The sequence below is a fragment of the Coffea arabica genome, chromosome 9e (genome assembly GCF_036785885.1).
Source record: "Coffea arabica cultivar ET-39 chromosome 9e, Coffea Arabica ET-39 HiFi, whole genome shotgun sequence".
NCBI classification, from domain to species: domain Eukaryota; kingdom Viridiplantae; phylum Streptophyta; class Magnoliopsida; order Gentianales; family Rubiaceae; genus Coffea; species Coffea arabica.
Window position 1 is genome coordinate 29408245 of NC_092327.1, and position 12198 is coordinate 29420442.

General features: G+C 38.0%; 1 pseudogene; it reads right to left on the reverse strand.

The window, feature by feature from the left end:
* Positions 1-7225: 7225 nt before the first annotated feature.
* LOC113710547 (beta-galactosidase 8-like) lies at positions 7226-10734 on the reverse strand (annotated as a pseudogene).
* Positions 10735-12198: the final 1464 nt, after the last annotated feature.

The window sequence follows — 12198 nt, forward strand, 5'->3', positions numbered from 1 at the left end:
CAGAACAATTTGCAATTGTGATGTTGATTGGGGTGCTTGTCCTACAACATGACGTTTCATCACTGTTATTATATTTTCCTTGGGGATGTGACTGTGTCTTGGTGTACCAAGAATCAACCAACTTTGAGCTGCTTCCTGTACGATGCATAAGAGATGCATCTCTATCAAGTTGTACTTTACATTACTGCCAATCCTATTTTTGACGAGCATAACAAATATATTGAGGTGGATTGTCACTTTGTTTGCGAGTAGATTCTATCCAATGAGGTTTGTATGCATTTCATCTGTTCAGACGATTGGCTTGCTGGCCTACCTAACAAAGCGCTTGGTCATGATCTTTTTCATTCATCATTATGCAAGCTTAGTGTTTCATTCCTCCACACTCTAGCTTGAGGGGTGTTGTTAGCATATATCACTCTTTTTTTCTCTCTTATCACTCCTATTTTTTTCTTCTATATTTTTGCTATCTAATTCCTGCTATATTTCTATACAATTAGGATAGAATTAGTTTTGTATTCCTATATGATTAGTGATTTAACATTGTATGATAATTAAGGATAGAATTAGTATTGTATTCCAGTATATTAGGCTAGAACTTTGCTATTTGTCTTTGTATATATTCTCAGTTGTATGTCACATTTAGCAACCAAGTTAGAAACCTTCCCAAATAGTTTTTGCATGCATGCTCCAGGTAGTCCCTGATTGACCGATCCGAAGTATAAAAATATGGATAAAGTTTATATACAATGAAAGTGCATGCACAAGTGAGGTTGGGTGTATCACAATTAATTACGATTTAAAATTGAATATTATGTTTTGCGTTTGTGGCATGCATCCAACTCTACTTATGTATATACTATAACTGTATACAAAATTTGCCCAAAAAATATTGGCAAGATAAAAATCAGTCTGAACTAAGCAGAAACGTGGAGGATCGTACCCGCAAATTTGGTACACTTTGCTTATCAAGCAACTGGAAAGCAGGCATTTGCACATGGGACAAGTGATTAGGGGAGAATAAATACAGCTTGTTTAATTTGCTTGCAATTCATTCCTTTTTAATTACAAGTTCAAACCAAGAAAAGCCTAATTTAGATTCTTAGCTACCACTTACTAGTAGCTAGTCACCAAGAGAATGGACGGCCAATCCATGCATATGCTGAATCTTCCAAACTACTGATATTAAGGTTCTAATGTATGCTAGTTTTTCTAATTACTTTTCTTAATCTTGGTATGTTGACCTTTATCAGGACTCTAAGCTATGCCTCCTACGCATAATTGGGCAATTTAACTTTCATTCCTATCAATACCAGGGCTTTTATTATTCTCGAGGCATAACGTGTTTGTTTGGATACTAATTGTTTTAAAATATGCTTTTCTATTGCATCATAAATATATCTTTTAATAATATTTTTATATTTTCAATTATATTTCCATCTAACATATATCACATTGTAAAAAATACTATAATCTTATTCTAAAAATTTTTTCCAAATAATTTTCCATTGGAACAAACCGGTTGATAGTCTGAGTGCATTGCAGTATGATAACAATAGAATTAAGGCTTGTCGATATTAACTAATGTTAGCAAAATATTTTCCTGTAATTAGTAGTAGGACAACATATAAAAGTAAATGCATGAATGGCTCATTTTCAATGAATATTATCATAACTAAGATGACAAGTTTGTTGTTTACGACAGAGATAAAGTAATGATATAGCGCCCCAATCGAGGATGTGTGTTTGATTTGTTGTGATCGACTAGCCTACTTTTACTTCCGCGTCTTTTATCAAACAAGGGTCTCAACAGGTTCATCCGTGGTTGAAAATTTTCACTACTTCACCAATCAAGAAAGGCAAGTTTAGAATTACTAATTACAAAACCTTCCAGCTTAGGTTTGTGTTGCCTTAATCAAGAAGATTTTTTTTTTTTTTGTTTTTCTGTTGAATTCAAAGCCAAGCCTCAATTGATGACTTTTTCAAGCCAAAATTGAGGACTTTGAATTCTTTGGCCTAAGTTTCTAAATCCCACATCGGTTAAGTTTAACATTTGAGAGGTTGTTTGAGAACTATAAATAGCTCTCAAACAAACCAATTCAAGTACACCAAGCAAGAGCCAATAACTTGCTTTCTTCTCTCTCTTTGTAATATTTCTTCTAGTGAAATATTAAATTGTCGGTAGTGTCCGAGGACGTAGGCAAATTAGCCGAACCTCGTTAAATTCTGGTGTTCTATTTTATTGTCTTTTTAGTAGCTATATTTGTAGGTATATTTGTAGTGAGTTATTGTGCAATTAAGTGCATATATAGGTGATTCTATCTAGGAAATTGGTACTTAAGCAGGCCAGTGTGCCTCACCAAATATTTCCTGGGAATTACCATTTTGCAATTTTAGGTACAATAATTTACTCGTTATACCTTAACTTTGGTAGGGCTTCCGCAACAATTGGTATCAGAGCTCGAGGTTTCTTAGTATGCTCTGTGGTTGCAGCATGGTCTGATCTTCCACATCAGAAAAGATTTCTTGGGCTATTGTTACTCTACATTTAGGAGCTACTAAATATAATTTGTAGAGATGGCCGAAAGTAGATCTTCATCTACAATGCAAGCATCAACAAGCTCGTCATTATCTATTATGGCGAGAAATGTTATGACGAATACAAAATTAAATGTGGAGACATTTGATGGTACCGGTCATTTCGGCATGTGGCAAAGTGAGATTCTAGACGCGCTCTTTAATCAAGGTCTAGACATTGCCATCGAAAAAGAGAAACCAGAAGAGATTGAAGAGAAGGAATGGAGGACGCTAAATCGTTTAGCGTGTGGTACAATTCGATCGTGTCTTTCAAGGGAACAAAAATATGTGTTCTCAAAAGAAACCTCTGCAAATAAATTATGGACTGGATTGGAGGAGAAGTTCTTGAAGAAAAATTGTCAGAACAGGCTCAACATGAAGAAGCGTTTATTTCGCTTCACTTATGTTCCTGGCACAACTCTAAGTGATCACATCACTAATTTCAATCAGTTAATCACTGATCTGATGAATTTAGATGTGACATTTGAAGACGAAGATTTGGCTCTCATGTTGTTGGGATCTCTTCCTGAGGAGTTTGAGCATCTTGAAACAACTCTACTCCATGGGAAAGCTGAGGTGTCCCTCAGTGAAGTTAGCTCTGCCCTGTACAGCTATGAGCTCAGAAGAAAAGACAAGCAAAATAGCAGAGATGGAGCAGCAGAAGCTCTGGTAACTAGAGGACGCTCACAAAACCAGAGAAAGGGGACGAGAAGAAGATCCAAGTCAAGAGCCAGACTAAGTAAAGATGAGTGTGCCTTTTGCAGAGAGAAAGGGCACTGGAAGAAGGACTGTCCAAAACTGAAGGGTAGACCTGACAAAGAAAAAGCTGTTGCGGATTCAAATGTATCTGAGTGCATTGATCAAAACTCAGATTTTTCATTAGCTGTCATGCCTACTGGTCATTCTAGTACATGGCTATTGGACTCAGGTTGTAGCCATCATATGACGTCCAATAGAGAATGGTTCTTTGATTTCAAGGAAAAAGAAGGTGGAGTCGTCTACACGGCAGATGAGACCACATTAGCAACAAATGGGGTTGGTTCAATTCGGCTGAGGAATCAGGATGGATCAATTAAGATTCTAACTGATGTCCGATATGTGCCAGAATTGAAAAAGAACCTCATTTCTGTGGGAGTACTAGAATCAATGGGCTACAAGGTGTCGGCATATAATGGAGTGATGAAAATCATTTCAGGTGCATTGGTGCTGGTGAAAGGAATCCGGAAAAATAATAACTTGTATTACTATCAAGGTAATGCAGTTGTTGGAGTAGCGGCCGTGGCTTCCAGTGATGATCGAGAATTGAAAGTAACCAGATTATGGCATATGCGCTTAGGGCATGCCGGAGAAAAATCTTTGAATCTTCTGATGAATCAAGGACTATTAAAAGGAGCCAGTGTTTGCAAGTTAGATTTTTGCGAGCATTGTGTCAAAGGAAAGCAGACAAGGGTAAAATTTGGCACTGCAATTCACGATACCAAGGGTATTTTGGATTATGTGCACTCTGATGTGTGGGGACCTTCCAAAACAACTTCTTTGGGAGGCAAGAATTATTTTGTTACCTTTGTCGATGACTTCTCTCGAAGAGTATGGGTGTATACTATGAAGGCGAAAAGTGAAGTATTGGGAATTTTCATCAAGTGGAAAAAGATGGTGGAAACTCAAACAGAAAGAAAGATCAAACGCCTTCGAACAGACAACGGAGGTGAATACACTAGTGATCCGTTCATGGAGGTCTGTGAAAATGAAGGCATTGTTCGGCACTTCACAGTCAGAGATACACCACAGCAAAACGGGGTGGCAGAGCGTATGAACCGGACATTGGTGGAGAAAGTTCGGTGTATGTTGTCCAATGCTGAGTTGGGCAGACAATTTTGGGCTGAGGCTTTAGCATATGCAAATCACCTCGTTAATCGCTTACCATCAACTGCTATTGGCGGCAAAACGCCATTAGAGAAATGGTCGGGAAAACCTGCTACAGATTATGATTCCTTACATGTGTTTGGTTCTACTGCATATTATCATGTTAAAGAATCAAAGTTGGATCCAAGGGCGAAGAAGGCGCTCTTTATGGGGATCACAACAGGCATTAAAGGTTATCGCCTTTGGTGTCCCGAAACGAAAAAGATAGTTTTCAGCAGGGATGTCACCTTTGATGAATCTACCATGTTAACAAAGGTAGATGTACAGCAGAATGATAGTACTCCCCAACAGGTGGAGAGCACTCCTAAGCAGATGGAGTTTGAAAGAAGCATTATCAGACCAGCAGTGGATATCGGAGTAGATGAAAGGACTCCTATGGTAGAAGAAGAATCAACTGAAGAAAATGTTCCAGTTGAAGAACTTTCACAGCAACATGAATCAATTGCAACCAGTAGGCCAAAGAGGACAATCAGAAAACCTGCTCGTTTTGCTGATATAGTGGCCTATGCATCCCCAACCATAAATGTTGATATTCCTGCCACTTTCAATGAAGCAGCTCAAAGTTCGGATAAAGAAAAGTGGAGGATTGCAATGGATGAAGAAGTACATTCCCTTCATAAGAATCAAACATGGAGGCTAACCAGTCTTCCAAAGGGAAAGAAGGCAATCGGATGCAAGTGGGTATATGCAAAGAAGGAAGGATTTCCTGACAAGTCTGGTGTTCGCTACAAAGCAAGATTGGTGGCTAAAGGCTACGCTCAGAAGGAGGGAATTGATTACAACGAAGTGTTTTCTCCAGTCGTGAAACATTCCTCCATCAGAATTTTATTGGCTTTGGTAGCACAATTGGATCTGGAACTTGTCCAATTAGATGTAAAAACTGCGTTTTTACATGGTGACTTGGAAGAGGAAATCTACATGACTCAGCCAGAAGGATTCAAAGTTGCTGGTAAAGAAAAGATGGTATGCAAGCTTGACAAATCGTTGTATGGATTGAAGCAGTCTCCAAGACAGTGGTATAAGCGATTTGACAAGTTTATGATGGGGCAAAGGTACACAAGAAGCAAATATGATGATTGTGTATATTTGCGCAAGCTACGAGATGGATCCTACATATATCTTCTTCTTTATGTTGATGATATGTTGATAGCTTCCAAGGATCAAGGTGAGATTGAAAAATTGAAATCTCATTTGAGTCGGGAGTTTGAAATGAAGGATCTCGGCGAAGCCAAGAAAATTCTCGGCATGGAGATAAGTAGAGATAGAAGATTGGGGAGGCTTTATTTGACACAGAAAGAGTATCTTAGTAAAGTATTAAAGAGGTTTGGTATGAATGAAAAGACTAAACCTGTTAGTACTCCACTTGCTCCTCATTTCAAGTTTAGTGCATCGTTATCTCCAAAGAATGATGCAGAACGAGAATATATGGCAAAGGTACCGTATGCAAATGCGGTGGGTAGCTTGATGTATGCTATGGTGTGTACAAGGCCCGACATTTCACAAGCAGTTGGAGTTGTGAGCAGGTACATGCATGATCCTGGCAAGGAGCATTGGCAAGCTGTGAAATGGATTTTACGGTATATTTTGAACACCGTAGATGTTGGATTAGTATTTGAGCGGGATGAGAAGATTGGTCAAGGCGTAGTTGGATATTGTGATTCCGACTACGCAGGAGATCAAGATACACGTCGATCAACGACTGGGTATGTTTTTACACTTGCTAAGGCACCAGTCAGTTGGAGGTCTACCTTACAGTCAACAGTTGCTTTGTCTACTACAGAGGCGGAGTATATGGCAGTTACGGAAGCTGTTAAGGAAGCAATTTGGCTTCATGGATTGCTTGATGAATTGGAAATTGGACAGAAGTCTATCAAAGTTCATTGTGATAGTCAGAGTGCTATTCATTTAGCAAAGAACCAAGTTTATCATGCAAGGACGAAGCATATCGACGTACGGTATCATTTTGTGAGGAAGATTTTGGAAGATAGTACGATACTACTTCAAAAGATTCAGACCAAGGAGAATCCTGCTGATATGCTTACGAAGGTTGTGACAACTATCAAATTCCAACATTGTTTGAATTTGATAAATGTTGTGCACGACTTGAAGATTGGCGCTTGACAACGCATTTGAAGACACCACCGAATTTGAGGGAAAAAAAATTTGTATTTTTGGTGGGATTAGAAATTATGCCAAGGTGGAGATTTGTTGAATTCAAAGCCAAGCCTCAATTGATGACTTTTTCAAGCCAAAATTGAGGACTTTGAATTCTTTGGCCTAAGTTTCTAAATCCCACATCGGTTAAGTTTAACATTTGAGAGGTTGTTTGAGAACTATAAATAGCTCTCAAACAAACCAATTCAAGTACACCAAGCAAGAGCCAATAACTTGCTTTCTTCTCTCTCTTTGTAATATTTCTTCTAGTGAAATATTAAATTGTCGGTAGTGTCCGAGGACGTAGGCAAATTAGCCGAACCTCGTTAAATTCTGGTGTTCTATTTTATTGTCTATTTAGTAGCTATATTTGTAGGTATATTTGTAGTGAGTTATTGTGCAATTAAGTGCATATATAGGTGATTCTGTCTAGGAAATTGGTACTTAAGCAGGCCAGTGTGCCTCACCAAATATTTCCTGGGAATTACCATTTTGCAATTTTAGGTACAATAATTTACTCGTTATACCTTAACTTTGGTAGGGCTTCCGCAACATTACAGATCTACTAAGTTAGTTACCTTGCAGAATACCAGAGATAGTCACTTTTATCACCAGTAGTGCCTATTTGCTCTGCTAAGCCAAGCTTCATGAATGCATTCTGGCTTGAGATACCTACAGGTTCATTAACCCAGCTGCAACCTGAGAAAGATGCACCAGAAGCCACATCTTCTGAAGACCGAGTAAATCTTGAAAGAGTCCTCAGAGAATTAATCTGTCATGATGACAGGTGATGAAATGACGTTAAACAATCACTGGGGCTGTGTAACCCATATTTAGTTGCTCCCGCACCCTTCCAAACAAGTGCAAGACAGGTAGTAGTGTAATTTGTGGGCGAACCTTTGCAGTGTTGAATACCACATTCTTGCAGTCGGGTAAGATGCTCGCAGACCAGGCAGACAAGTTATAGGAAGTTCCACTGAAGTTGACAGTGGCATCGGATTGGCTACCCAAATTAGCAAGAAAAGCAGAAGATGCTCGCAGACCATGCAGGCAAGTTATAGGAAGTTCCACTGAAGTTGACAGTGGCATCGGATTGGCTACCCAAATTGGCAAGAAAAGCAGAACATCGCCCTGATTCTGTACTGTAAACACTGGCCTAAAGAAAGAAAACAGTTTCGAAAAGACCTCATCAGTGAAAAGGTAGAAGTAAAAGATTGTTGTTCAAAGATCTTGAACATTTCCTACAAAAAGTGCTCTGTTCAGATGGATACAAGCAGCTTTTTCACTTCAGCAGAAATGTTTTTACAGGTCCATATACTTTATCCACTGTAATTGTTCAATATTCACCTCCATATTTGGGCCAAGAGGAGTAATAGTTGGATCAGTTGCTACCATTGCCTCTTCACAAAGCTTTATGGCCTTGTGTAAATCTTTTAAGTGCCCCCATTTTGGCTGTCTTATTAGACCTACAAATAGTAAGCATTTCATGCATTGATGCACAACTCCAAAGAAGAGTACAACTCTCTCCTGGCTACTACTATAATCAGTTAGGATATGGATTTGAATAAGCTAAACTCTCATTCTCTTTTCCTCAAAACATATAATATTGGCTAAAAGAAGTCCAAGACTCTTAATGGCATGCATACACCATTCACGGTAGGCTGCTTCTTGTGCAGTGATTCCCAGATCACTGATTGTCCATGCTTACATGCAGGATTGGCTCGTTGAGACATATTTACCAAGATAATCATACTAACAAGCAGAACAATAAATTTCAAAGTAATGAAATAAGCATACCGTATTCATCTAGTGGAGCATCATAATCATAGCTTGTTGAAATAAATGGTCCGCAACTGGTCCGGCCAAAGTTAGTTCCACCATGATACTGAAAATAGTCAATGAAATTATAACTAAAAACATCAGGCTGAAATCAAGGAAGGGAATGAAATGGATTACTTGTCAAAATCACAATTAGTCACAATTACGTTAATCGTAAAATACCATATAATAGTTCTGGAAGGTACCACCTCGCTGGAAAAATCGTGCCACAGAAAATGCAATATCCTCTACAGGTCTGGTGGGTACAGCCCCTCCTAATACAAGAAACCTGATGTACCAAACCACAAAAATTTTCCCAAAGACGAAACATCAGATGATAGTTAGTGAGATGAGATCAGCATGCAATTCAAGCAACAAATGCATGTCAAAGGAAACAGAGAAATCATACCATCCAGTCCAATTCTCAGTCCACATTTTTGGTTTATTGTCAGAATTTGGGGTAAATTGGTCGCAGTAGAATCCATTGCATGTGTTAATCTGCATTTATATGAAGGTCATATACAAGTCACAATAGGTGGCACGGGCTCCTAAAATTTCTCAAATTTCTATCCTTTCAATTGAACCACCATAGGTAAGTGGAAGAATGGTCCTCACAATCGGATCAGGAGCATCATTCTCTTGGCACATGCTCCAGGGTACCCCAGTATTCAAAGATGTTGCCATTCCTGCAGCCCAGTCAATATAAGGTTTGGCACGGGTCCCATAGCTTGGTTCAATATCTCCATTTCCGTATTCATTCTCAATCTGTGAAATTGCACTATTTTCAGTCACTCAATTCCTATTAGCGAGAATGGTAAGGAAAGTAAAAAGAGAACAAAAAAAAAAAAAAAAACGTTTGTATTGCTTAAAACTTGAAAAGAAAAATCAACCTGAGAGAAGATTATTGGACCGCCTTGGGAAGCAAATAGAGATTCTTGTTTCATCAAGTCCACAATCTTGGTTGTAAATCGCTGCATTTCCACCTGAAACAAAGACTATGCTTATTAACAAAATTCAAAGCAGACAAGATGCAGGTAAATTAATGTAATGAATGAGCTAGAGTATGCACCTTAAATGGCTCATTATTGGCTCTGAACTCGATCCCAGGTATAAAATGCAACCGAAGTGGAAATCCTCTGTTCCATTTTTCCAAAATGGGACCAAAATTTTAATCCAAAAAAAAAAAACTTAAAGCATTTTTCACTTGAATCCAGGTGAATATTCAAAGAAAAGGAAAACAGAATCTTTAGTTACCCATAATTCCACTCAGCACAGACATAAGGACCAATTCTCAGCACAACGGAGAGACCAGCTAGCTTCACCAATTTAATAAAGCTCACCAAATCTTTCCTTCCTTCGAAGTCATACTGCATGGGAAAGAAATTTTTTTTTTCTCTTATATGTTAGGATTCCTTTATTTTCACTTTCTCGGAATGATATGCAAATTCGGTCGAGATTAAGATATCTTACCAAATTCCAAGGTGTAATTATTTTTTATTGTCAAACTTAATTTATGATGTTTATTATTTTTTATTGTCAAACTTAATTTATGATGTTTCTTACATAATTGGAGAAAAAAAAATGACAAACATAATGTACACAAAAATCGAAGAAATGTAAAATATTTGTCTGCCTCTATATTTTGCTCTGCTAGGAATGCCGTGTAGTTGCTCCGAACCAACATAAAATTTCTCCTCAAGCAAAGCATAATTAGAAAGAGAAAAAACTACAAATATAATATGCACAAAAATCGTAGACATGTAAAATATTTTTCTGCCTATGTATTTTGCTTTACTAGGCATGCCCAATAGTTATTCCAGACCAACACAAAATTTCTGCTGAAGCAAAGCATAATTGGAAAGAAAGCCGAAAAGATGAGACCTGGCCTCGAATCGGTTCGTGCAAATTCCAAAAGACGTTAGTTTCGATGGCATCCAAAGCTCCATCTTTGGACTTCTGAATCAGGTTCGGCCACATCTGCGTTTCCATGTTTCCAATAAATTTCGACACACTTAACATGAATAGTTTGCAAAAAGCGTATAAATGCATGTAAAAATTAGTACTAATATGTCTGAAACTGAACTCCAGGGGAGGAGAGCTGTACGGACTTGTGGAGTGCTACGAGGATAATGGATGGCACCGGAGATCAGAACTTTCCGTTTGCCAATTGCCATCGATCACTAAAGCACGGTGATCGAACGTAACATTGGCAGCGAATGACGCCATGACAGCGGAAAGAAAAACAATTAAGCTGCTTCGTCTCATTTTCTGCAAATTTAGCTGCTTCGTTCTGCTTTAATTTTTTTTTTTGGTTTAAAAAAAATGCTAGCAGTTTTACTTGGAGGATATTCAAATGGTAAGTAATTAATACTAATAAATTGAAATTTTAATGGCGGGTATAAATTTCAGTAGTAGAAGTAGACGGCTTTAAGTAGTGAATCAGGAGGAAACAGAGGAATGAAGGCAGGCAGCTATGGTCAGCTGGGAAGGGTACCCATCTGTTGTTATACATCTCTTCTTTTTTGTTTAGATTATTGCATTGATTTGGATTTTCTTGTGTGTCGGCGAGTGACGTGAAGACTGGCATCGTCGTCTTTCTTCTTCTTCAGAAAGTAGTAATACCAGTGTACTTCTATTGGAGCATTGCGTAACCACCAGTGAAGGGTGAAATCAGCCAAGTCAATCTTATTATATGTCAGAGGGAGCGTTACTTCTGGTGAATTACGCCACGTTTTGTGGGGTTGGAGGAGGGCGAGGAGGAGGATGAAGTCCTTTTTTTTTCAGTTAATTTATACACTGGCGGAAACGAATGAATGAATGATTGATCAATGGTGGTGGACTGGTGGGCTACCAGAAGGAGATGGCAACAGGCGTTCCTTTTTTTTTTTTAAGGAAAATATTTAGATGGGTTCGGCTCTAGTTACCCTCATGAGAAATTTTTGAACCACAGGTTTCTTACTGATCACCCGCTAGTACAAGTGCTCGAATCGATAGAATTTCGCTTACCAAGATAGTTTTCACATTAATCATAGGATTTGAATATACGACTTAAATAATCTATTCTTATGACTAATATATTCTTATGACTTGACTTAAATAATCTATTCTTATGACTAATATATTCTTATGACTTAAAGCCAACTTGATGCTTCTTTTATGAGTTATGGAAACATGGTATCTGCCTGGAATTGTTATAACAGGTGTCGAATCTGTGCAATAATAATAATAAAACCTAACTACTATCTAAAACAGTCAATAATCAATTCTAGTACTAGAGCAGGAACCCTTGGTGTGCAATGGGTTACTTGATTCACCCTGTTCCCGAAGAGTTTGCTTAATCCGATATACCAGAATTAATTATCTGACTAAATTCACTACCTAGTAGACAGTGGGAAGCAGGGTCGTCTCTTCAGGGACTGGAGAGAAATTTGTTTCCTTTCGAGTCAAGATAAATGGAGGTTTGGGATTAAATGCTAATGAACTAAATAAATCAAATACAGAAAATAATTAATTAGAAGAAATAATTGGAAGAACTCTAACCAAGGATACACTTTAGAAATGGTTCATGCATTGATCATTGATTCACAAATAATTTCAACATTTATTAATAGATTGGTTATAGTTGTTATACACGCGATAAACAACCAACCTTTCCTTAATTTCTCGATAGTCAAGGTACGACCGTTAACTATTTCTCTAACGCAGAAACAACTCTAGGTATGACCGTAG